The 27,175-nt window shown below is 41.8% G+C and overlaps 1 pseudogene; it reads left to right on the forward strand.

The window, feature by feature from the left end:
• Positions 1-3,770, forward strand: part of LOC144228029 (ATPase PAAT pseudogene) — a 21,265-nt pseudogene extending 17,495 nt beyond the window's left edge.
• The last annotated feature ends 23,405 nt before the right edge of the window (positions 3,771-27,175 follow it).

A 27,175-nucleotide genomic window follows, 5' to 3' on the forward strand; every position in this document is an offset into this window, starting at 1 on the left:
CCTGTTGGGGAGGCTGGGGAAATCTAAATAGAAACACTGCTTCCTTCACAGATTTCAGCTGCAGTACTCCAGTTTTGGCTTTGCATTTTTTCCTTTCTGTGTCTGTTTCATGGCAGCTGGGTCCCCTACTGCTCTGACTGCTAATAAGGCAGCCCAGAGTATGCAGTAAGTAAGAGCAGACTGAGAGAGAACTTCCAGGGGAGGGCGGAGCAGCCCTAGCGCACCCCTACCTCCTAGCTGCTGGCCTGCTGCTGTGGATTGTAGCAGGCACTGTCCAAGGCCTTGAGAAGAAGGACTTTCTAGAAGAATGTAAATTCCGCAGAAAGTTCCAGAAAACCGGGAAATCCTGAGGGAAAAAATGGTTTTGTGGTCGTATCGTTCTGCAAGAGTGAGGCACAGGGGACTGACGACTGTAGGGGAGATGAGTAGAGAGCGCCATGTTTTCAGAAGAGGCTTGTAGATTAGCATCTGAGTGAGTGGCAGGGAGCAGGGTTGGGGGTGGCCTGAGGGACCCTCTCTGGGGTGTTTGAGGGCATAGTGTGGAAGGTAATCATGTTAGCTGTGATGTCATCACCACCACCACCTCCTCCATTTATTGAGAATTGGCGTACTCCAAGTACTGTGATAAATGCTTTCTGTGGTGGTCTCACCGAATGCTTACATGGGTGGACGGGTCGAAGGAATTACTCAAAGTTACCACATAAGGACAGGACTGGGGTGTAAACCTGCCTTTGATTGACTCTACAGCCCATGCATTTAACCACTTTCACAAGCATTTTATGGTTTTCCTTCCCCTCCCCCCCCCTTAAGTGACCTCTACTTCCAAACAGCAAGCTCTATTGGCCCATCCTCCTCATGACACCCGTTAGCCCCTGATGTGGTGATGTCTCCCTCCCTGGACTCCTGTACCAATCGCTGCTTGTTTTACTTTTTTGGTGCACTCAGTTTCGAAAAACAAACATGTTTTCTCTTTGTGTATGATTCTGTATTTCTTCCTGTCTTAGACTATACGATTCTGAAGGTTTACTCATCTCTGTAACCGCCGCCCCTTTCCCCTCACACCAAACGTAAACCACAGTGCCTGACACGGGAGATGCTTCACACTATTAATTTATTTCCTTAAATAAAAGCAAGATCATGTCAGAGAGAGAAGAGAGCCAGAGTCCTAAAGTCCTGAGGCCCAAATTTGACTTGTAAGGTCTTTCACCTACTATTTTTGAATACTCAGACCTCCATTTCTTACTGTACAAGCCAAACATAATAATCAGACCTACCTCACGTGACTGTTAGGAAAATAAATGGGGAGGCTGTCATGGACACCCTTTGAAAAAAGTCAGTGAGAGAAAGACAGATATCAAATGATTTCACTCATATGTGGAATTTGAGAAACTCAACAGGTGAATGTAGGGGAAGGGAAGGAAAAATAAGATAAACACAGAGATGAAGGCAAACCATAAGAGACTCTTAAATACAGAGAACCAACTGAGGGTTGCTATAGGGGAGGTGGGGGGGGATGGGCTAAATGGGTGATGGGCATTAAGGAGGGCACTTGTTGGGATGAGCATTGAGTGTCCTATGTAAGTAATGAATCACTGGGTTCTACTCCTGAAGCCAAGACTACACTGAATGTTAAGCAACTTGAATTTAAATAAATTAAAAAAACCTTAAAGAACGACACACAAATATTGTAACGGCCAGATAGTCTTACTACATGAGCTAAGATGATGCCTGTCCTACCGCGACTTCATCCTCAATCTGGTTTAGTTTCTCTCTCACCTGTTCTTCTTGCCTCCAAACTCTTGAGATGTCCTCTGGATACTCTGTGACAGTGTTCCCCCCTCTACGCTAACTCCCGTCATATAAGCGACACTGAGGAAGCATGTTTGCATCTCCACTGTTCCACAGAGTATCTAGCACGTAGGTACTCGGTAGATCATTAGTAAATGAATAAAAGCAGCAAATGAGAATTTGTACCTAAGAAAACCTTTTAGACTCTCCTAAAGATACAATGCGGCAGCCAGCACGGCAGAGACGAGGACTTTCTATACTCAGTGTAAAAGGGAAAGGACTTTTTTCAGCCTGGACGCTCCTTCTTCAGCTGAATAAGCGGGAACTGGAATGAGTCACGTCCCGTGTTCTATTCCTGCTCAAGAATGTTACGATTTCATGAAGTGTGTTGAGGATAGCCAAACGACTTACAATGCAAGAAGCGCCGCCCAAACTATACAATCCCTCCTTTTTGATTTTACCAAAAGCTGGAACTATTTCTCCCTAGTTATTCATGTTTTATGTATTGTTTAAAGATAAAACAGGGACAAAACCAAATAGCGGCATCTGTTGTCCACATTTCCCTTCCTCTGACGTCCTCAGGATATTTTCTTCCCTGTTAGTTTTTTTTTTTTCAGATCACATACATCTGAGAATTCAAGGCGAAATATTTCACTTACTGTTAAACAGCTTTTTGGGCTGCCGGTGAATCTGAGGGAGGGGAGGGCGGGAACAGGGCCCTCAGTTTCGGGGCCTCCTGTCCTAGGTGGGGAGGTGGGAAGGCAGGGAGACCGCAGAGGGAGCGCCCCGAGCTGCCTCTAAGCTGGAGTCTTGAGGTACAGTCACCGCCACTCTCTCCGCATTGCCATTTGGTTTTGGCTGAGGTTGGAAGCCTCATTATTGAAACAATTCGAGAAGACTTAGGACAACAAAGCACGGGGACGGGCAGGGCCATTTGCCCAAAAAAAAACCAGGAATGGAGTGTAAGAAAGCCTAACAGATTTGTAACAGAAGCTCCTCTTGATGAAGCATCTATCCAACTGCCTCGCTCTGGGTGCTGCCGAGGAAGTGCTCTTCTAGGGCCTTGAGCACACGCGTCGAGGCTGTTATCTGTGCTGTTCTGGGATAAAGACATATCTCATTTCTTCCACCCCTGCCAGGAAGGGGTTATTATTCAGGGTCTACTAGCCTGAGCGAGGGAGCTGATGGGATCCTGCTCCCAGACTCTGTTGGCTGGGGCAGCATAGCAGGCTGGCCTCTGAGTGTGTTTTTGCCTGTTGTCTCCCCAACCAGCCTCATGACTTCCACTCCTAATGGGGTACCTGGGTGGCTCAGTTGGTTAAGCGTCCGACTTCAGCTCAGGTTATGACTTCACAGTTTGTGGGTTTGACCCCCCCGTCAGGCTCTGTGCTGACAGCCAGCTCAGAGCCTGGAGCCTGTTTCAGATTCTGTATCTCTCTCTCTCTGACCCTCCCCTGCTCATGCTCTCTCTCTCTCTCTTTCTCAGAAATAAATAAAACATTAAAAAAAATTTTTTTTAAACTTTGCCTTGGCTGTTCCCTCCTGGGATGCTCTTCAAAATACTTCTGTCTATTAAAATCTTACTCATTTGTTGCTATGAAACTCCAATATTATCCTTCCTGGCAACTTTGCTGGAGTCCCCAAAGCAGGAAACACTCCCCTTTCTGAACTTGCCCAGCACCGACTCCAGCTACTGTGCACTTGGCCTCACGCATCTACAGCCAGGTGCCACGGGCATTTGTTTGTGAGCTGTTCCAGTCTTCATCGGTTCTAAGCCTTAGAAGGTAGAGAGTTCTTGACTGGGGCTGACCCTCTTTCTTCTCCATTTCTTCTAGCTGGCCACTCCGACCTCCATTTCCCTACTCCATGAATCCATGCTCCACACTGCCCCAGATCTTCGAAGATGCAGATGGGATAAAGCTTCTCCCTTGTTAAAGCACATTCGTGGATTCCTATTGCATTTTGATAAAATGGCTGCATGAAAAATCTCCGTACAATTTGGCTTTTTTCCTGTGTGTCTGGTCCCAGCTCTACCCCTACCCACAAGGACCCTATCATCTAATGTTGGTGAACCACTTGCTTTTTCTGGAACATCCCAAGATCGTTCCTGTCCTTTTGATGCCAATCCCACTGCCTGGAATGTTTTTCCCAAACTTGATTACCAGGAGAACTCCTACACCGTATTTGAAAATTCAGTGTAAATATTACTTCTTTGGAGAGGAGGGCAGTCTTCCTTCTCTGGTTAATGATGTGCTCTGTAAGGTCCCCTTTTATGATACACATTATATAATGGTGATTCCATAAGATGAAACACATACAGAACTTAAGGTTGTCTATAAATTAGTTATTGCAATTATTATTATTGTTAGGAATGGTATCTGCAGGTCAAGCCCCGGGAAGGAAGAAAAACCACCACCAGAAAGAAGAAAGCCTACTTTGAATGAATCTAGAAAAAGACTTTCAGCTTTATTAGGTATATATAGCAATATCCAGCAATAAAGAAAGTCACCCCTTCACAGAATAAAAGTGGACACTTTCCTTTTGCTCTTTTATTCCCAACTTTAAAAAAGAAACAATGATTCCCAACCGCTATACTTAAGGGAGTTGTATACTTACAGAGAAGCTCATCTGGGGAGTCCTGTCATTGGTCAACCAGTTTTGTCTTCCTGGAACATCTCCATCTGCTTGGATATCTGGGGTCACTACATCTTCAAGGCTCAGTTCCTTCCCTACCTCTTTTATCAACTGTCCTATTTTTCCAGTCCATTGGGCTGTTTGTCTGCCTCTTGTTTTCGAGGCATGAAGATAAGGGTAGAGGGAGTGGGAGAGAGGGAAAAAGGTCATTTTCTAAAGAGGAATAATATGGCGGCCTCTTCTGGAGCAAACCAAACTCATCCTCAGTCCTTGTTGGGGGAAGCCGACTTTCCCTTAACAGGGGCACTTCGTGCCAAATGAACCCGAGGGTGCTGGTTAACTGAAACCGGAGTGGGCATTGTCTTGGCAAATACAAAGGCCTTTTCAAATTCTCCCTCTCCAGTGGTTACTGGGACATGCAGTACCAGTACGGTGGCCGCACAACAAGATGGGGCTGAGTCAGGCTGACAGAACATCTTTAAGGAACAGAGCCTCTAAGCTCTGGTAGTGAGTAACATACAGTAATCCCATCCTGACAGCTCCTGAGGTAATGACTGACCTTCCAGTCTGCTTTTGGTGAGGCCCACTTCCTCATTTCCAGGTAGATTCTTGCCTTCTCTTATTTATAGCCTTATAATAACTTCTGTTCCCCATTTTTAAAGGTAGGAAAGCCATGAAATGATTCAGATGTCAAATTCCTATAGAGCAGAAATGTCTCTCGTGGTGCACCTTGCTGGAACCGGGCATGTAGAATGCTCCAGTAAGGGCTGGTCGATTCGCTGATTGAGTTAACTGTATTGCATTTAGCAAGATATAAAACTCTTGATATCTGAAGCTGCTGCTTCCTCCAGCATCTCCCTCAGAGAATCTAGCCTAGATGTTGTCATCTAATAGGTGCTGCACATTTATATGGTGCCTATGGCCTGAAAGGCTGGCTCTAAATATCTGGATTCATTTGTTAGCAGGTGCTGCTAAAGATTGGCTAAAAGAACATAAGGAATTTTATGAGCCATCTGGTCTTCATTTGTGTCTCTAAAATAATGCTGAAAATGACAATTCCTTGCCAGCCTTGACAGGTGATGTTAGAATCAAGCTTTTAAAGGCTCCTCTTGCCCCTACAAGCACTATTGGTTTAGCATTGTACAAAGAAGTTTCATGTCAATACACTTATTTGAGCTTCACACAAACTCTGAGGAGTAGTTATTATAATTACCTTTATTTTGGAGATGAGGAAACTGAGCCTTGAGGAAGTTAAGAAACAGTGGCCAAGGTCTCACTCATACAGTGAACGGCAAAGCTGAGATTTGAATCCAGTGTTAGTCCCAGGGCCTCTCAACAGACACAGATTCTGCCTAATGACTCACCAGTCATTAGTGTTCTTTTAGTTTCTAGGAGATCTGAAATGTTGGAAGGAATGAAATCATGATTCTTGTCCCTGGGGAGGAAAGATGACTGTCTGAGATCCCATTGTTCCACTGAATCAGATACCTCAGGGGCTGAGGAAATAGCTCTAGAACAGTTGGGTACCTCGTCATGTTGGTAGCCTTAATCAGCGTTCATAAGTTACTTGAAGGCTGGATATGGAGGCCATGATAAAAGGCAAAGCATTATAACTTGAGTCTCTTGGTAGAGAGATCAATTAGGAATTAGAATTGTTAGAAATAGAGTAGTTGAAATCCCCTTCCAAACTTCCCAGAGTCTTCAATAAGTAACAAATGGAGAAACAACCAACTAAACAATCCAATTGCTAAATAATCCATCTAGTACTGAGACTCTGAAAGAGCTCTGAGGGCATTGCTGTCTTGGAGCATTAAAGCATGTTTTTCAGGATCACAAGGTAATTCAAAGCAGATCATAGAAGAGCAATGACAAGATCTGCTCCAATTTGGGAGAGAAGGAAACCATGAGGGAGGCATCACGTGATGTGTTAGCATCACGAGTCCTTGAAACCAGCTTCCTTGTTGAAGGCATTGGGGGAAGGGATGGGGGGGGACCATAAAATAGCTTCACTTTTCTCCACCCTGCCTGTGTTACTGGAAAGCCAGCAGATAGCAGGCTGTGAGGGCACCCCAAGGGAGGCAGCAGAATTTGGGAGACCTAAAAATGAAATGACCCGTCTGCCTCAGGCTTGATTTTACTCTTGAAAAGCCCCTTCACAGATGCAGGGAGTGGTTGGTTGTTTCCCCTTTTGTCCAAAGTTGGGTGAACTTTGACTCAGTTAGCAGTGGTTGACAGGCATGAGCAATGCCTTCACGAAGACGTCTGACTTAGCTAAAATTAGCGCAATGTAATCATGACTTCATGTTGCCCAATATAATCCATCTTGTGAAGAGAGGGGGTGATGTTTTTCAAAGGGTTTTGAGCATCATCATCAAAAAGAACTTGTAATCAACTCTCAGTCATCTGTCCTGAGAGAGAGAAGCAGAGTGTGGATGGCATAGGTGACACAAAACCCTGGAATCTTTTGCATTTGATTTTGATTAATGTTTGCATTTCGTTGGTGTGCAGGTATTCCTAATGTTCTTAGAACTGAGATCATTTCAGACTCAACACCGAAACCGCAAACAAGACTAGAAGTATTTCTAAAGGCCTGGAAAGGTGGAGCGCGTGGATGGATCAGAGAGAGTGAGATAAAATCCTTCCCAGCAATGTCCAAGCAATGCTCTACTTGTTATGACCATGCAAATCACTACCCCATAAATGGAGTGACTTCCACTCTTCTGTTGACAAGGAAGGGTAAATGTCCCGTTTTAGTTGAACCTATACCAGGTTACAGGCGAATAAAGTACAATGAGATAAGAAATTGTCTTTATGGTGATGTTGAGGAAGCCAAACAACTTTTGAGTCAGATAACTTTGGTTTTGAATGGCACCTCAGGTACTTTTCTAGATACACGGATCTTGAGCCCGTTTACATAAGAGCAAGAAAGGTATAATGCTGTTTACCTTGGTTATTGTGCACAATAAATGAGATGTTGTGGTAGGTACTCCATCAATGGTGTTATGCTATTATTAAGTCCTTGACTCAGGCGAGTCATGTTGATAATGAAGGAGGCTGTGTCCATGTAGAGGCAAGATCTTTGTACCTTTCTCTCAATTTTGCTGTGAACCTAAATTTGCTCTAAAAAATTAAACTCTTAAATAAAAGGAGTACTTAAACTGAGCTTGATCCATTTTGTTAAGAGGAAGTGGAAGTAAGTTGGAAGTATGCAAACTAGCCCATAAATAATTGAGCATAAGCTTACATCAACTGGACAAACAGATACACTTCCACTAAGGAGGTCTAGAAAGAACAGCATATGTCACAGATACTTTGAGTTAAGTGGACATTTATACATTTATATCTGAAATTATTATTCACCAAGGTGGAAGCACCAAGTGGGAGTTCAGTGCACTTAATTATACTTTAACTCCTTGTTTGAAGATGAATGGATGGTGGACTCAGATGCAGTGAGCAGTCATTCTTACTGTGCAGAGAGTCTTGGGTAGAGGACTCAGGGAGTGAGCTTGGTGGATCCCTGACACTCTTTGGCTTTGAAGTGTAATGAATTTTTATTTTTTCCAGTTTTATTGAGATATAATTGACATATAACATGTAGATTTAGGGTGTACAATATGTTGTTTTGATACAGTGATATATTGTAATATGATTCCCACCATAGCATTAACTAATACCTCCATCATGTCACATAATTACCTTTTCTTTTTTGTGGTGAGAACATCTAAGGTCTATTCTGTTAGCAACTTCTGAGTATATAAAAGAGTACTGTTAACTATAATCACAATACTGTTCATTAGATCCCTAGAACTTATTCATCTTTTAACTAGAAGTTTGTATTCTCTGACCGACATCTCCACATCCATATCCACCACCTTCCCTGGTCTTGGTAACCACCTTTTAAAACAATTTTTTTAAATATGTATTTTGAAATGTTTTAATGTTTATTTATTTTTGAGACAGAGAGAGAGAGAGAGAGACAGAGAGACAGAGAGAGAGAGAGAGAGAGAGCGTGTGAGCAGGGGAGGGGCAGAGAGAGAGAGGGAGAAGCAGAATCTGAACTAGGCTGTAGGCTCTGAGCTGTCAGCAGAGAGGCTCGGACTCACGAATCACGAGATCATGACCTGAGCTGAAGTTGGACACTTAACCGACTGAGCGACCCAGGCGCCCCCTTAGTAACCACCATTGTACTTTCTGTTTTTGCAAGTTTGACTTTTTTAGGTTCCACATACGAATGATACTATACAGTATTTGTCTTTTTCATCATCACTTAACATGATGCCCTCAAGGTCTATCCATTTTGTCACAAATAACAGGACTTTCTTCTTTCTCTTAGCCGAATACTATTCCCTTGTATACACGTACCACATCTTTATGCAGTTTTTAGTGAATCTTTAAATACTGAACTAGATGCATCATATTTTCTTTTGCCTGTTGGCCACTTGGTGAGGTGTTGTGGAAAGAAGTAAAGATAGTAGCTCGATCTTTGAACCCCAGGGAAAACTTAGCATTCCAGAAACTCAACCAGCATGCTTTTAATGAGCTGCTACACATTAATTCCATATCGCCTTCCATATGAGGCTACAATAAAGCCCTACTTAGTTTTTTTAATGTTTATTTTTGAGAGAGAGGGGGGAGAGATTGACAGCATGGGTGGAGGAGGGGCAGAGAGAGAGGGAGACATAATCTGAAACAGGCTCCACGCTCTGAGCTGTCAGCACAGAGCTCCAGACAGGGCTCGAACTCACAAACCAGGAGATCATGACCTGAGCTGAAGTCAGATCCTTGACTGACTGGGCCACCCAGAACACGTTTTGGTTCTTTCCCTGCTCTGGTACTTTTATAATCAAATCAACAGTCTTATTATTTATGGTCTACTCTCTTCAGCCTCTTCACTGTCACGCTAACAAGGAGACAAGAGAGAGTCATGGAGGTGAGCACTGGGGATAAAGATAGAAATGGCCCTGCTTTGGCCCTTAAATGGCAGCCTCACGGTCTTTGGTAGGGTCAGCATGTTGTAATTGTGTGAAAAATGTGAGTATAGAAGTCTGGACACAATACAGAAATAGAAACACAAAGAAAGCTTACTTTCTGGTAAGCTAAAGTCAAGAATAAGAGAAACTAGCAAAACCTTCAGAGCGGTAATGGCACCCGAGTTGGATTTACTCATTCAACATTCAATAGTTGTTTACTGAGCAATAATTATTATGAATCAGTTCTGTCCTACATGCTGGAGATACAGCAGGGAATAAAGCAGCCTACAATAAATAATAATAACAGCAGTGAACAAACAGGAAATAACAATAAGTATTTATTATGTAATATAGCATTGAGGGCAATGGAGAAAAATAAATCAGAAAAGGGAGGTAGAGAGTCTAGGTGTGGGATAGGTGGAATATTAGAGGGTGAATTTTGATCGTCGTGAAGATGCTAATTTTTGAGAAAGCCATTTTGATGCTGGCACCAAATATCCTGATTAAAATGTGAAAGCTTTGTATTATTTACTTAGTAATATGTGTAACAGACACTCTTTTTAAAAAAAAATGTTTTCATTTATTTTTTGATGGACAGAGAGAGACAGAGCATGAGCAGAGGAGGGGCAGAGAGAGAAAGGGAGACACAGAATCTGAAGCAGGCTCCAGTCTGAGCTGTCAGCACAAAACCCAATGCGGGGCTCGAACTCATGAACTGCGAGATCATAACCCGAGCCGAAGTCGAATGCTTAACCGACTGAGCCACCCAGGTGCCCCCAGACACTCTTGATTCTTACTCCAAATCTAACTCCAGTCTGTTTTCAGTCAACTTTCACTTTTTATTTAGTTCATTTTTGTATTGTTTGAATTTCTTACAGTCATACATTATTATTATATCCAGAAAAAAACAAAAAAAAAATTATATGTTTTTTTTTTTTAATTTGAGAGAGAGAGCATGAGCAGGAGAGAAGGGCAGAGGGAAAGAGAGAGAGAATCCATGCTCAGTATGGAGCCTGATATGGGGTCCGATTCCACAACGATGAGAGATCATGACCCCAGCTGAAACCAAGAGCTGGGTGCTCAACTGACTAAACCACCCAGGTGCCCCAGAGAAACAAAAAGTATTTTTAGACTCTGAGACTGGGCTGACTTTTTAGGGGCACACTAGTTGTTATTCCCTAAGCCATTATTATAAAGAAAAGTTAATTATATGAAATATAATATTTCATATTAGAACAGTACTTACATAACGTACTCAACTGAGAGTTTCCCAGGCTGTCTGGGTTTAAGAAGAAGAATAACATTTTAGCTTGGATATCCCTCCATCAATATTTAATGTGTTACTCTAAATCAGGACACCTGTGAGAGAGAGGTGTGCACCAAATGGAAAAGTAAATACCATATTAAAGCAAAGCAAATATATTTAGTAAATGCAAGTATGGATGATGATCGTTGTAAATTTGAGGAGAAAATTAGAGGAAACAAATGAGTTCTCAAGAATTAGCAACTACTAGATGGTGGTTACACTTGTGGTGAGCGTAGAAAAGTTAAATCGCTATGTTGTACACGTGAGACTAATACAACATTGTGTGCCAACTATACTCAAATAAGAAAAATTAATAAAAAAAAAAGAATCAGCAAATTCCTTATATAGAAGTTTCTGAGTTGAGAACCTTTTGGAAACATAGGACTTTTTGATGACATTCAGTTTGCCAGAACATCCAGCTCATTCCTGATAAAAAAAATCCCTGTTTCCTGAAAACGGTTGCATTGGAATGGATCTGACCCATTTCCTCTACCGAGCGCTGGGAAGGGGGTGGGGTATGAGGGGAGCACTCAGGCTGAGAGGCTACAGGCCAGGCAGAGAGTTGACTCTTGCTGGAGTTTTTGTGGTTCTAAGACTGGGGGAAAGCCATACACACGTCTTCCCTCTGCGCCTCCAAACTGGCTTGGTTCAGGAGTTAAACCCTTTCTAAACAGCATGCCTCTGTATGAGAATTACCTGGGGATTTCAGCAAAAGTGGGGATGTCAGGGGCTTATCTCCTACCTTTAATCAGAATCCTGGTGTTGATGCTTTCTCTTAATAATTACAAGCACAGGGGCTACTGTTATCAGTTCGAACTCAGAGTTACCATGTTAGACACTGACGGGAGTAATTCAATTATACATTGGCTGATTTACGTATTATATGACTATTTCTCAGCAGGAGAGGAAAGCTGCCCCTAGAAGGAAAAGACTTTGGCTCAGGAATTCCAAGAGATTGTTGTCCACAAGCTGAATAAGATCTGTAGATTCTCAGCAAAGACGACGTAGCTATCCAAATTGCCCTGTCTCTAGAAGTCCCTGTCTCATACCTCCGCGGAGGGCTGAGACCCCCAAGGACACTTCGCGTGCTGGGTAAAGTTTGGTTTTTTTCAGCTGCTCTCTCCACAGTCACCTCTGAGGGTGTCATATGGCTTATCTCATTCTGGCATGGCCGGCCCAACAGCAGGTTGCAGGCCGCTCCCGCTTATCACCACATTACATGGCTTCTCCAAGCAAATGGTGAGGCCTACTTGACTCTGGGGCCAGAGCCCTATTGATGATTAACTTCAGACAAACATCTGGTTGTCATTACCAGTGGCAGCAGACCAGAGCGGGGCGCTGGACGGGCTGGTGTGGTCACCTCACAACCATCAGAACTAGCTATAAAGAAAATTTAACATATCCTGTAATTACAGTCTGCCCAGCACAGAGGGACCGAGGAATCTGCAGATCTGATTTCAGGCCCGGAGAAACTGTTTATTGTATCTGTTCCACACATTTATTTACTCAGAGGTCGGGAGGCCTCCTGAAATACAGCCACCCCGGTCCCACTTTCCTGCAGGCCTGCGCGCCTTCTTGTTTAGGTCAGGAAGCTGCAGTGCGGCTCCAGGCGGATGGTCCCTTAATGCTTTTACAGGCTTTGGAATTTGGGCGGGTGGAAATGGACAGGAGGGTCTCATCTGGAATAAACAATCCTCACCCTCCACGGCGCAGGGTGCCATCTTCAGGTACTTGCCTCCGCCTTCTGGCAATACCTCCAGAGGCTTCCCCAACTGCCCCTTCTTCCTCTCTGGCTGCAGGGATTGATTCCCCCACTGCTTATCAAATACATGTCAGACACGTGCTTGGCATTTTAATCACATTTTCCCATTTGCTCCTCACAACTCCCTGTGAGTCACATGTCATTATACCCATTTAAAACAGTAGGAAAACAGGCTAAGCACTGTTCATTTGAATGAAGTAATGAAGTCTTCCCTGACATAATGTAGGAGAGAGACCTCTTCACTGCCACCCACAGTGGCAGGTTGGTAATGAGCTTACATTTAGGGTCTTGGTGGACTTTTTGACCGAGTGACCTCAGGGTTATGGGCTGGAGAATTGGATTGACAAATGCCAGGACCATCCTGGGATAGGAACCATGAAAAGCCAGTAAGAGGGACACGCCTGCTTTCCAGGTATTAAACTCTAACACTGAGATACCTGTGGAGAAATAGAAGTAAGATCCAAGCTAAGAGATTATGTAATCAGAAGGGTGACCACAGGAATCAGGCAAAGCTTAGCAGGGTCAATCATCTGAGATGGGCAGTGTGTGAAGGAAGAGGGGTGGGAAGGGCTGGTTTTAAACCTATGAAGAGGAGACGGGCGGAGTCTTTGGTTTTCATTTTTCCCTATTTCAAACCCTACATCCCGGAACTGTCTCTGTCCCCCCATCAAACTCTGCCTTCATGAAAAGATTGCATGAATTTGTTCAACCAAGAGTTTAAATGGCTCATGTCAAGGAATAGAGGACAGTTCATGCATTAGCAAGTTGATTAGGGAAGTTTGAGACAACACGGTGTCCTAATTCGGGGACAGGTTAACCGCTGCAGAGAGGCTGCCCAGGAGGAAGTAAGAGCTGGAAGTCCTCCGGCGGATGAGTGGGCAGGCACTGGAGAGATGCCACACCATGGCTTCCGTGGAAACATAGCCCTGATCTAGTTTTCCATAAACTGGGACATGATGTAGGTTACCAGGTGGGGACTTGGACTCACTTATCAGCATGGCCTGTAAGAAGGGGCCGGAGCAGAATTCCTTTTCTTCCACCCTGGGACAGGGGCAGGGCCAGGCAAGTTATAAGAGGACTGGCTTCACGGGGAGCTGGGGTTTCTTCTATCATTCTTGGTCAGACACCAGACTTGGGGGTGGGGGAGGCCAAACAGCCGCAGGGGAAGGAGGAAGAGGGCTGAGTGGGCCTGGAGCTAGGCAACTCTTCACACCTGCCACACCCGAGATCACTCCTGGCAGGTCTTGCCTGCTCACCTCTGCCCATTTCAAAGAGGGTAACACTGAGGCACTGGAGGGTTGGCATGCATATACCTGGACATACCAAATGGTCTATACGCATGAGAGAGCAGGTGTTTGGGAGACTATTCTCCCATTTTTGTCTCTTTCATATTAGTTATCACAAAAATTCCATAATCCTTGAAAAATTTATACAAGTAAACAGAAAATCCACTGTAGGTAAAAAAAGTAATAACGATATTCTTATGCTTTAGAATCCTTTACATTTAGGGGCTGGTGTAACAACAAATAGAAGGAGATTTCTAGTCGATCAATATCTAAGAGGTTCTGGTTAAACATGAGGCTTTCCCCTCCCCCAGAAATCCCACTAAAGTGGTGACGAGAAAGAAAAAAAAAAAGGTCTGACAGAAAAGAAGAGAATGAAATTTGGAAGTTGGAATGTGAATAGACCAGCAGTAAAAAGCTGCAGTGTGGAGACACTTGAAAATTAAACACCTGTTGGCAGGAAGAACCATTTAAAAAAGTGAGTGCAGAATCCTAGGGAGAAGCCCAAATGGAAGGCACCAATCTGAATAAAGAGCCCCAATCTTCTTCACCACCCTTGGAAGCCAGGCTCCTGGCCTCCCCTAATTTCTAGACCACTGACAGTTCATTCTTAGGATAAGCAGGAAGAGAGAGGCTCTGGATTCAAGCATACCAGGCATAGCAATGGAAGGGGGCTTCACACAGAAATCAGGAGGATTAAGTAAAGGTTTACATACCAACCATTGATATCCTGGTTCCCTTTTCTGAAGCAGCTTTTGGAATGTGTGTAGTCAGGCTTATAGCCTCCTGGCTGGGGACAGAAAGCTTTGTCCTTGGGGAACTTGCTGAAGAGAGAAGAGCTAACGACCCACAACAGTGAGAGGTTCCCCAAGGGATGACCAGATCTCCCTCCACCTATAATGAAGCTCACAATTGAGAAGAAGACTTCAAAACAAAAATGCTTCTAAGTAAAATTAACATTTCACTCTTATGTGGGAAAGAATAATCAAGGGACACTAGGCATTTGAGAAAAGCTTCTAAGATGAAAATAGAGACTATAATTAAAACAACAACAATAACAACAACAATAACAACATCAGAAAATAGGAACTCAGAGGAAGGAAAGACAATGTAAGCAAGCAAAGCACACTTAAAAATAAATATCTCTGAAATAATTAATGCCCACAGGACTATACAGAAACATGTTATGGTGAAAGAATACCATTCTACTTAAAAAGGAACATTCACAGAATACGAAGAGCTTTTGCAAATTAAGAAGCAAAATATTAGTGGTCAATATGAGAGCTGGAAAACAAAGTTGAAGATATCTACAAAATAGAACAAGAAGTAAATGAATAGAAAATATGAAAGAAAAGGTAGTAAAATGAAATGACCAGGCCAGGAAGTAATAGTTGTAAAAAGAAAGAACAGAGAAAACAGAAGAGAGGAAATTGTCTAAGAAATAATACAACTGAAGGATGTGAGTTTCCAAATTAAATTGGGTTTTAAAGTGAGTTTCCAAAGAGTGCACACTAGAAAAAAACACGGAACATCATTGTTAAATATCAGAACACTGGGGACACAGAGAAGTTCTTAAAAACTTTGACATAGAAGAATTTAAAAAAAAGTGGAGGAAGGGGAGAAGATGAAGAAACTCAGGTTGTACTTAGAGGATGGCAATCAAGGCATCAGTTTTCTTCTCGAAAGCAAACTGGAAGCCAAAGCATAGTGCAAAGCATGTACACAGAATTCTATGCCCAGCTAAACTATCAGCTCAGTGTGAATATACTACCAAGACATGAAACTTCATGTGGCGCCTAGATGGTTCAGTTGGTTAAGTGTGTCTTTGGCTCAGGTCGAATTGTGATCTCACAGTTCGTGGGTTCAAGCCCCACATCAGGCTCACAGCTGACAGCTCATAGCCTGCAGCCTGCTTGGGATTCTGTGTCTCCCTCTCTCTCTGTCCCTTTCTTACCACAGTCTGTCTCTATCTCTCAAAAGTAAATAGACATTAAAGATATGAAACCTCTCAAAAATTTATCTCCACATTTTCTTATCTGTCATCCGTTGACATTTAGATGGATTCCACATATTGGTTATTATGAATAATTCTCCAATAAACACAGGTGTGCAATAAACAGCCTCAAGTGGGATTGCTGAATCATATAGTATTTCTATTTTTAATTTTTTAAAGAATCTCCATACTTTTTTTTCAAGGTGACTGCATCATTCTACTTTCCTACCAACATTTTTCCACATCCTCACCAACATTTGTTTCTTTTTTGTTTTTGATAATGGCTATCCTGAGAGGTGTGAGCTGCTATCTCATTGAATAGACATTCTCCAAAGAAGGCACACAGATGGCTAGCAGGTACATGAAAAGATGCTCAGTCCTCAGGGAGATTCAGATCAAAACCACAATGAGATATCACTTCACACTTGTTAGGATGGCCATTATCACAAAACAAAACAAAACAGACAATCACAAATGTTGGCATGGATGTGGAGAAGTTGGAACTCTTATACGATGTTGGTAGGAATATATATATATATTTTAAATAATAACCATCTTTTATGCACTGAATGTCCAAATTTGTATGTTGAAGCCTAAACCCCAAGGTGGTGGTATTTGGAGGTGGAGTCTTTGGGATATAATTGGATTTAGAGGGTGGCCCTCTTCTGAATGGGATTAATGACCTTATAAAAAGAGGAGGAGATGACATCTGTGTTCTCTGCCATGGGAAGATACAATGAGATAACCATCTGCAAACCAGGAATCTGGTACCTGTACTGTCATCAGATACCAGCCTCTAGATCTGTGAGACATAAATTTTTATTGTTTAAACTCCACCTAATCTATGGTACTTTGTTAGAGCAGTTTAACTCAGACATCATCCTAACAGGTGTGAAGGGATATCACATGGTGGTTTCGGTTTGTATTCCCCTGTGGAATATACATACAAGGGAGTGTTATTCAGCTTTAAAAAAAAAAAAAGAAAAGAAAAGAAAAAAAAGAAAAGGAAGGGTTGGAAAACCCTTGTTGCAGATGCAACAATATGGATGAACTTTCAGAATATTATGTTAAATGAAGTAAGCCAGTTAGGGAAGGACAAATACTGCATGCTGCCACTTGTATGATGTGTCTAAAATAGTCAAACACAGGGAAGCAGAGAACAGTAAGGTAGTTGCCAGGGGCTGGCAGGAGGGAAAATGGGGAGTCACTGTTCAATGGGTATAGGGTTTCAATTGTGCAAGTTTTACAGATATGCTGCACAACATTGTGCCCATAGCTACCAATAGTGTATTGTGCACTTACAAATTTAAGAGGTAAGATCTCCTGTTNAAAAAAAAAAAGAAATGGTGTTTCTCTAAAACAAGAGTAATCCAAGAAAGCAAAACAAGGAACCCAAGAAATGTGGAAGAGAGAGCATTCCAGGATAAGGGGGAAGGGAGATCCGAGATTAAATTTGTTTAGGTAGAAAGCAATCAGCCCAGATTGAGCAGAAGTTTAGAAGGCTCCAGAAGGCTCTATGAAACTAATAGATGACCTAATACGAACAAACTGACATTTTGAAGAATTAGTGATAAATACATAGAGTAACTAGAGAAAAATCTGGGTAATTATTGACTCCAGGGAAACAAACCTGTTCAAGAATGAAATGTAATTATAGTGTTAAGTCGCTCACCTGTGAATATTAGTATATTCATAATAACATAAATGCTAAACATTGATGTAATGAGAAAATGTGATATAAGTACATAATTAATTTGTTTCTTATTTAAATCTCTCTACATCCTCACCAACACTGCCCCAAGTCAGAGTATCAGCTGGCCTCTCTGGGGAAGAATCCAATTAAAAGTTTATTCAGATTGCTAGTAGAATTAATCTTCTAGTGGCTGTAAGGTTGAAGTCCTTGTTTCTCTGCTAGTCATTGCTGAGCACTGTTCTCGGCTTGTAGAGGCCACACCTTCCCACCAACAGTTCACAGCAAGGTTGTTTGCTTTCTTCCAGGGTAGCTGGAGTGGATCTATGTGTCCCCTCTTCTGTTCTTGGCTAGAGAAAACTCTATACTTCTAAAGGAACAACTTGGATAATCTCTTTATCTTAAAGTCAACTATGCCCTGCAACAGAGCCTAATCATGGAAGTAAAATACATCATTTTTCACAGTCCTGGGAATTATGTCAGATATGTATACGATGGACAAAAAATATCTTGGGGCATGTCTTAAATCTTGCCTACCACAATTATATTGGGAGAGGAAGAACATATTGGCAAGAGAAGGGGGTGGTGGTGATGGTTAAGAGAGATGAAATACCTTCTTTCATTGCAGGATGAAAATAGATAAAACCTAAAGTAGAGAATAAAAAAGTAGCAAATAAAAAAATAAAGTAGAGAATGGCTACTTCATAGCCATTGAAGTATGTTATTTAAAATATACAGGTGATTATCTATGGGAACATTTAAAAAGTAGGAAGTGGTTGGCTATGGGGAATAGGCTTCAGGGATAGGGTGGCATGGAACAGAAGGCTGTCATTTTGCACGGTATGCCTTGAGTATACTGTATTTCAATTAATCTAAGATCCTTTGATTGTATAATGCACTCTGACTTCACAGTTGTTAAAATGTGAAAAATGCAATTTGCCTTACATTACTGTATATGAGTTAACATATCTAAACACACACACATACACACACACACACACACATATACACTGACTCTGATGAAAAGAAAAATTAGAAGCAAACCAAAATGAAAGCCAAGGAGTAATGTCTGTTTTGGGTAAGTTAGCATGTTCTGGCCTCACACAGAATGTATAGCATGCTTGGTAACAGTCTGAGACACTCCGTGGACATCAAATAAGTCCCTTAGAACATAAATAAGCAAAAAGAATGTTGAGGAATGATAGTAACTGGAAGTATAAATACATAATCATTCCCCATGATTAAAGACCTTTTTTGTGCCTTACCTAATAAATCCAAATTTAAGAGAAAGTGTGAATTTTATTTTATTTAGAGATTTTATTTTTAAGTAATATCTACACCCAGTGCATGGCTCGAACTCATAACCTTATGATCAAGAGTTGGATGCTCTACCCACTGAGGCAACCAGCTGTCATGAAAAAGTGTGAATTTTAAACCATAGTAGAATAATTTTGGCATTAGCTTTGCATCTCTCTCTCTTATCATCATCAATTTTTTAATTTTTTGCATTTGTAAGCTATGCATTTGTAACTAAGTTCCAACAAGGAACTAATAGTCTAGCAGGCTATGAAAAACTCTGCCAGAGTAGGGAAAGCAGTATGATGTAGCTGGAACAGTGTAAGTGAAGGGTAGTTGTAGAAAATTGAGTTGGCAAAGTCATGATTTTCAATCATGTTTTATATAGTGATTAATGTCTGCATATTTTCTTTGATTAGCTTTACCTACCCAATTCAGTCATTAAAATATTCACTGCTAGGGGCACCTGGGTGGCTTAGTTGGTTAAGCGTCCGACTTTCGCTTAGGTCATGATCTCACGGTTCGTGGGTTCGGGCCCTGCGTCTGGCTCTGTGCTGACTGCCAGCTCAGAGCCTGGAGCCTGTTTCAGTCTGTGACTCCCTCTCTCTCTGACCCTCCCCTGCTCACGCTGTCTCTCTCTCTCTCTCTCTCTCTCTCCTAGAAATAAATAAAAAAGAGAAAAAAAAATATTCACTGCTAAGTTATCCAAGTTTTTCTGATCCAGTGGCCTATTTATGTCATGAGTGTTTAGAAGTTTAGCGCTCAATTTCTAATAGTTACGCCCATCATTTCCTACTATCCTGTAATGGTAGATTTAACATGATCATATAGTTTAAAGCCTTCTGGGCAGGCATTGATTTTAATTGTGTAATGGTGAATGAGGATAGAAATAAAAAGAATAACAGGCTTTTATATTTTCCATGCAATGATCATTTCTGGCGCTCTTCATTTCTTTGCACAGATCCGGATTTCCATCTGGTTTCATTTTCTTTCCGTGTGAAAAAGCAGAAGGAAAATTGGGGTGTGAGGAATTCGTTCAGCTTTTGTATGCCTAAACACGTTTTTATTCTGCCTTCACTTTTAAAAAATATCTTTGCTGGATATAGAATTCTAGGTTGACAACTTTCTTCTTTCAGTAATTGAAATACGTAGCCCCACGGTTGTCTGGCATGAACGGCTTCTAATGAGAAGTCTGATGTCTTCTCTTTCTTCTGTGTGTACAAAATTTCTCTTTTTTTACCCCCATCTGGTTGTGTTTAAAATGTTCTCCTCATCACTCCTTTTGTTATAATGTGTCTTGCTGTAGTTTTCTTCATGTCCCTTGTGCCAAAAAGCTCATTGAGCCTTTTGCATTTGTTAGTTTATAGTTCTCATAAGACTTAGACATTTTGGCCATTATTTTTTCAAATATGTATTTGGGCTCACATTTCTCCTCCACTTTTTTGTGATTCAAAGTACATGTCTTTTGGGCTTCTTGAAGCTGATTCACAGCTCGCTGATGCGGAGTTCATTTCTCTTCAGTTATTTATTTCCCCTGTGATTCATTTCGAATACTTTCTATTGCTCTGTATTCAAGCTCTTTAACTTTTTCTTCTGAAAAGCTAGCCTATTTGTTATGAATTTCACCAGTGGAGTTTCTAAATCTCATACATTTTGGTTCTCATCTTTAGAAAATCAAATTTTATTTTCTTCATAGTGCCCATATTTCTATTTAAGATGCTCAAGTTTTTATTTAGCTCTGGAGTTTTTAACCTTAGCAAAATAAAGATGTATTGGCAGACTCTGAGCTCCATTTCCCTGACCCAGAGGATGGCAGGATACTGTGTGTACCAAGGGTTCCCTTCCCCATGCTACAGCCTGGAAACTCTCTCTAGGAAGTAGGCTGAGCAGTTATTGAGCCCACCTCCTTTCTTGTCTCTCAGGGGTCATCTCCCTTTATCCCATGATGCCCAATATTTGAAAGTTATTGTTTCATGTCTTTTGTTTTATTAGTTGTTTCATGTGGAGTCCTTGTTACTCCATCTTAGCTGGAAGTGAAAATCAACTCATTGTATTTAAGTCACTATTGGCTGGATTTTAGTAAAAGAAAGCTGCTACCATTTCTTGCAAAGTCAAGTAACACTTCACTTACAGGTTGCTCAATTCTCCCTTAAACTTTCTTTTAACAATTTTTAAATGTTTATTTATTTTTGAGAGAGAGGGAGAGCACAAGCAGGGGAGGGGCAGAGAGAGAGAGGGAGACACAGAATCCGAAACAGGCTCCAGGCTCTGAGGTATCAGCCCAGAGCCTGATGCAGGGCTTGAACCCACAAACTGTGAGATCATGACTTGAGCCGAAGTTGGATGCTTAACCGACTGAGCCACCCAGATTCCCCATCTCCATTAAAATTTTGAACTGACTAGCTTATATGGGCTGATATAAATTGAAAAAAAAATGATTAGAATTCACTTGAGGAAACTTTGGCTTAATTGAAAAAAAAATGATTAGAATTCATTTGAGGAAACTTTGGCTTACTTTCTATTTTTGTGGACTTATTCTTCCCCTGTGCCCTGTGCTGATTGGTGGGAATTAAGGTACTTCTCAATGTGTACATGGGATTGGTGAATTGATTATTTTGAATGGATCCAAGTCAGTTAAAAATATTAAATAAATTGATCTTAAATACTGTGCTTTCTTTAACTTGAGTTTCCATGTTATGAATCAACCCTACAAAATGCTGTTAGTGGTTTTCTATGTCACCAGGTTAACTCAGTTAAAAACTTGGCATATATGTATATATTTTTTTCTTTCTTTCTATTTTTTTTTTTTTTAAATGATTGTCTGTTCAGGTCAAGGGACCAACCTGTTCTGTGTATCTCAGACAGAGAAGGTAAAAGCTATGTAGTAGGGCTGTAACTAAAGAAAGAAAACTTCAAGACCTGAATGAAAGATTCATTCTGTAAGTGACATGATTTAATATTTCAGTAACCTGCAGCAAATATGCCCACCACTACTATAATAGGTCTACTAGGAATTAGCTCTCCTGAGTGTGATCTCACTCTGGTGTCCCTCATGCTCTTTTGGTCCTTAGACTTTGGTCTTTTTGTCTATTTCCTACATTAATATCATAAGGTTTTCATAATTCATTTCCAGGTTTTGCTGATAAAACCAAGGAAGGCTGTTAATTATGTCTCACTTCTAAGCCTGAGAGTGTGAAGAGGAGCTCAACTTTTTTTTCCCCTTTTTAATAGTTTATTGTCAAGTTGGTTTCCATATAACACCCAGTGCTCATCCCCACAAGTGCCGAGAGGAGCTCAACTTTGATCATGCTCGAACGATTGAGTGGTAAGTGTTGGACCTGTCTGCAAGTGGACTTGATTTGCCCTAGGCACATCACTTTCGTGGGCGAACAAGGATTAGGGTCACTGATACCCTGAGTCTGGCATAGTGCATAGGACGGCCCTCTCTGTTTCTCTGAGAAGCTAAGAGATGTTGCTATGTCTATAGTGTAGACAAAAAAACCACAGGCACCCTTTTCCTTGGAAAAACTAAACTCCAGACAGTTCCCTCTTCTACTTGTGCCAGTGCTGCCTTCTTGCTTAAAGCTTGGCAGGAGGTGTATCTATGAATGGAATTGTGATGTACACATAATTCCAATAAGGTTTTCCTTTTAGAAATTACCTTAAATATGTAGATAGGTTTTAGGGAAGTGACCTGGGAGAATAATCCATTTAGCTAAATGACTGATCAGGAGGCTTTCTAGGTGATTTTCAAAGTAAGAGATGGAGGTGTTGAGCCTTTGGCCCTTTGATCCACAATTGCATCCGGAACATTGAGTCTTGGCATCTGCTCATGTAAAGCCCTCTGTGTGACTTCTTTACAAAGGTGTAAATAGAACCTATGCCAGCTACGGATTGTCAATTTATCATAACTGCTAAGTTATGGCTGTCTTCTCTAGGTACTTAGTGGGGCTGGACAAGGGTATCAATACATTGGTAAGACTTTAAAAGATAAATGTCAGACAAATTTGGAAAGTCATCCCAAATAAACTCACTATTCCACTCAAACTATTTATATCAAGGTAATTACAAAATCACCTAGTTGTGAAAATTCGATTTTCTGAAGATATATATATATATATATACACATATACACATATATAGAATTTTTATATAAAATAAGGGTTATCTGCCTGTGTTATCATGGCTGATCATTTTCTTCATCTGAGAAAATTTTGGTTTTATAATGTCACTTTTTCTTGGTTAATTTATAATTTTTGGTAGTTCTTTTCAGTTCTTTTCTTTTTTTTTTTTTAAATTTTTTTTAATGTTTTATTTATTTCTAGGAGAGAGAGAGAGACAGCGTGAGCAGGGGAGGGTCAGAGAGAGAGGGAGTCACAGACTGAAACAGGCTCCAGGCTCTGAGCCGGCAGTCAGCACAGAGCCCGACGCGGGGCTCGAACCCACGAACCGCGAGATCATGACCTAAGCGAAAGTCGGACGCTTAACCGACTAAGCCACCCAGGCGCCCCAATTCTTTTCAGTTTATAGATTTAACTTTACCTTCCAGCCTTAGGGTTCCTATCACCAGGATACTCCTCTTAACTACATACTTTTCCTTCCTCCTGTGAAGGCTATCCAGGGCTACTGCTCCTAAAACTCCCTGTGCATGAATGATCCCAAGTCTATTTATAGATTAAAAATCTTGATAGATTTCCATTGGCCTAAGAAAAACAAATGCACTGGGGGTTCCCACAGACTTCTCTAACTCAAGAACACCAAATCTGAACGCCTCATACTGCTCCCCTCACCCACTTCCCTTCTCTGGCTCCATCACTTAGAGAATGATGCTACCTTTCATCAATTCCTCATAATAGAAACCTGAGAGCTATACTAAATGTCTCCTTTTCCTTACCCCTACTCAGTCTCCTAGTCCAGTAAACTCTCAAAATCTCTCTCCTATGTCTCATCATTGCCCTAATTGTACAGAAAGTAGGAAGATTGCAATAGACTCCTTCTCACTGATCATAAAACTTTGATTCACCTTCCTGGAAATTATCTCTCAAAGCCAGAGTTTTCTTTTCAACAAGTCTTGTCTTTACTTTCCTACTCAAATTCCTCAGTGATTCCTTCTACCAACAACAACAACAAAAAATCTAACCTTTTCTTCATAATCTAGCCTCTTCCTACCCATTCAACTTCTACCATTATCTTCCCTAAATTTATGTTTAGACATGGTAACATACACATGATTTATAACGAAATGGTGAATGGGGGGTACCTGGGTGGTTCGTTCAGTCAGTTGAAAGTCCGACTTCAGCTCAGGTCATGATCTCAGCGTTTGTGGGTTCGAGCCCTGCACTGGGTTCTGTGACTGATTTGCAGGGCTCAGATGAAATCTTTTGGATATTCAAAAATGAATTAACAAAAGTATCAATACACCTATCACCAGTTTAAGAAATACATGGAGACAAATAGATTCGAAATGCCTCGTGTACCCCTTGCTCCCAAAAGTAACCTGTGCTCTGATGAACCGCAGGAGCTTATCATTCCTGGACACGTCGATATTTTTACTACATATCCCCAAGAAAGATGACCTTTAAAGTGAGGCAGGGGGAATATTTCCTGAGGTAACAGAGCAAGGGATTAAATCCTGTGAGACCCAGGATTAACCAACTCCAAATCCCCGTGAGAAGGGAGTCCTGGTCTGGTCCTTGGCATTTTTATTCATTGTTTATGTTTTCTTTAGCCCACCTCTATCTCCCTTCCTGCCCTTTGTAGAATCAGTAAGCCACACTTCCTCTTCTGCAGAATGTGTCTTCACCCATTTTGTTTTACTTACGACTTGCTTCTTCTGTAATGCTAAGCACCAGTCCAGGCTCCAGGCCCGATTTCTTTTCTTCTTCATGGTTATCCTGGCTCCTGGTGCGGGGCATTCAACGGGTCAGTCGAGTTGTTGCTTTGTAACGTTTTAAGTTTGGCTGCGTCTGGGGACTTGGAAAAGCAGGGCTCAAGGGAGGCAGAATCATTGGAATTAAACAAGATATATATGTACATATTTAAACACTGGACTGTTTTCAGAGATGAATATTCAGCCAAGGCCACATTTGAGAATTATGAAGTAGGACTGTGAGGGGAGGGGGAGCCGTGCTTGGCCCTGCAGCTCTGTGCGCGGATTTGGGCAGCAAGAAATGTGGTGAATGTTTTGCCAAAAATGAGGGTGTGGCCTTTAGAGTGGGGACTTGGGCTCTGGGATTGTCCCACATGGTCAGAATAACTAAAACGTTAATAGTTTGCATACCCTCCATGCCTTCAAAAGACTAAAATCCCCTTGCACATCTTCCAGATGAATATTGGAAACCGTGTGGAATTTCGCAGTCGTAAGAAAGACCATTGCATTCAAGAGTCTCTCATGGTTTGCCTCCCTCCCTTCCCCCGTTATTTTTCCCCTTCTTCTCCCCCATGGTCCTCTGTTAAGTCCCTTCTAATCTTCCTATACATGCAAACATGGTATCTGGTCATGGAGGAGGGCACTTGTGGGGATGAGCACTGGGTGTTATACGGAAACCAACTTGGCAAAAAAAAAAAAAAAAAGAAAGACCATTGCAAATACCTGCTTTTTCTGTCTTTAAGAATTTATCTACATGGTAGCAGCCGCAGTTGGGTTAGAGCAAGGGATTTGGGGATGGATTTTGGCAGGTCTTTGATCTGAACTGACTGAAATAAAAGAAACCAAGGCATTCCTAATCGCTTGACCAGATACCTTACACAGCACCACTCCAAGCTCATGTGAATAATATGGTCACAAAATGCCAATAATAACCACCAGGATTTCCAGCGCAGGGAGTGATTGAAAATTTGACTCATGAACTGCCCCCCAAATCGCTCTGGCCTAATTACTGTTAAAAACAGATGAAGATAAAAGTTAACATGGCCCCAGTGAGTCATCTCATCAGGACTCATGTTACGGAAACAGCCATTCTGGGAGGAGAATTCTGAGGACAAAGGCTCTGAGAATGGCCACAAATGATTGCAGAGAACAAGTCTGTTAGAGAAGCCTGGGTCTGGATCCCAGGAACTTAGAGCAAGATCACTGTTCTGTGGTAACAGCGGCTTTTCAATAGTCTTTTCCATGACACACATGCAACGGCCACATGGGAATATGATCTACCGTCCCATTTCCTCCTAACACAGAGCATTCCTAATTGCAGCTCTTTCAGTACCCCCCAAATACTCTCTTACTCTTCCTACAGAAGTACTCTTCCTAATGATTAGGGTTTGTCTGGCATGGGGAAGAGAGAGGAAGGGAGCAGGCAACAGGAAACCTTGTCTGAAACCTGTCCCTTAGTCTTCCCCAGGTAAGGCGCATTGGCCCCTTTATAGATGAGGAAAACTGGGAGCCAGAGAAATCCTACAAATCAAATGTTCCTCTGTGCCTGGAGCTCCGTGATCAATCGTGATATTCAACATGGCGGAGTCGTGTTGGGGGGAAAGCAAAGGAAGTCTGGGGTTGAACCCTGACCCTGCCACTGTTAGCTGTTACTTAACCTCGCTTGGCCTCAGTTTCCTCACTGATGACTTGGGAGTGATGATACGGACCCTAAAGCAATGTCGTAAGTTACTTTACAAGGGGAGCAAGGTCTGAGTGAATAATTCTCTTCTACAGGAAGGGCTCTGGGTGCTGATGGTCTGAAGTCCGATCCTGGGCACATGAAGGACCGTGGGCGTTCTGCTGACAAGTGCCAGATGCATGCTCCTCACAGATGTTCTCTGGGGAAGAGACAGTTTGTGAGAGCCTGGTTCCGATGATCTTTATGCAGAAATGATCACTGTTTTCAAACTGGGAGTTTTATTTCTGTGAAAGATCGATTTGACCTCCCTTAATTTTCCTCCTTCTCCTGTAATTCCAACACATAGACTCTCAGAATCGAAGAGGTTTGGCAGCAAACATATCTTAAATACCACACCCATACTATACTGCTAAGGAAAATAAAGACATACGAAAGGAATGCAATATGAAATTTAAAAGTCATGTAAAAATGGAGTTTAGGGACACCTGAGTGGCTCAGTCAGTTAAGCGACTGACTCTTGATTTCAGCTTGGGTCATGATCTCACCGTGCATGAGATCAAGCCCTGTGCTGGCTGTTAGCTCAGAGCCTGCTTGGGATTCTCTCTCTCCCTCTCTCTCTGCCCCTCCCCTGCTCATGCATTTTTACTTTCTCAGAATAAATAAACAATGAGGTTTATCGTGGTTTATTTGTAGTAGCAACAAACTGGAAGTCATCTAAATGTCCAATAATAAGGGGTCGCTTAAACAATGAAATACTATACACCCCTGAGCCGTGGTTGTAGAAGAATATGCAACATCCTGGTAAAATGCTAACAATATGAGGTACAGTGAAAAAGACAGATTTAACCACAACATTATAATATGAACATGATTTTTACATATATGAAGAATTGTGGATGCTTT

Source organism: Crocuta crocuta, unplaced genomic scaffold (genome assembly GCF_008692635.1).
Source record: "Crocuta crocuta isolate KB4526 unplaced genomic scaffold, BGI_CrCroc_1.0 scaffold556, whole genome shotgun sequence".
Lineage (NCBI taxonomy): Eukaryota > Metazoa > Chordata > Mammalia > Carnivora > Hyaenidae > Crocuta > Crocuta crocuta.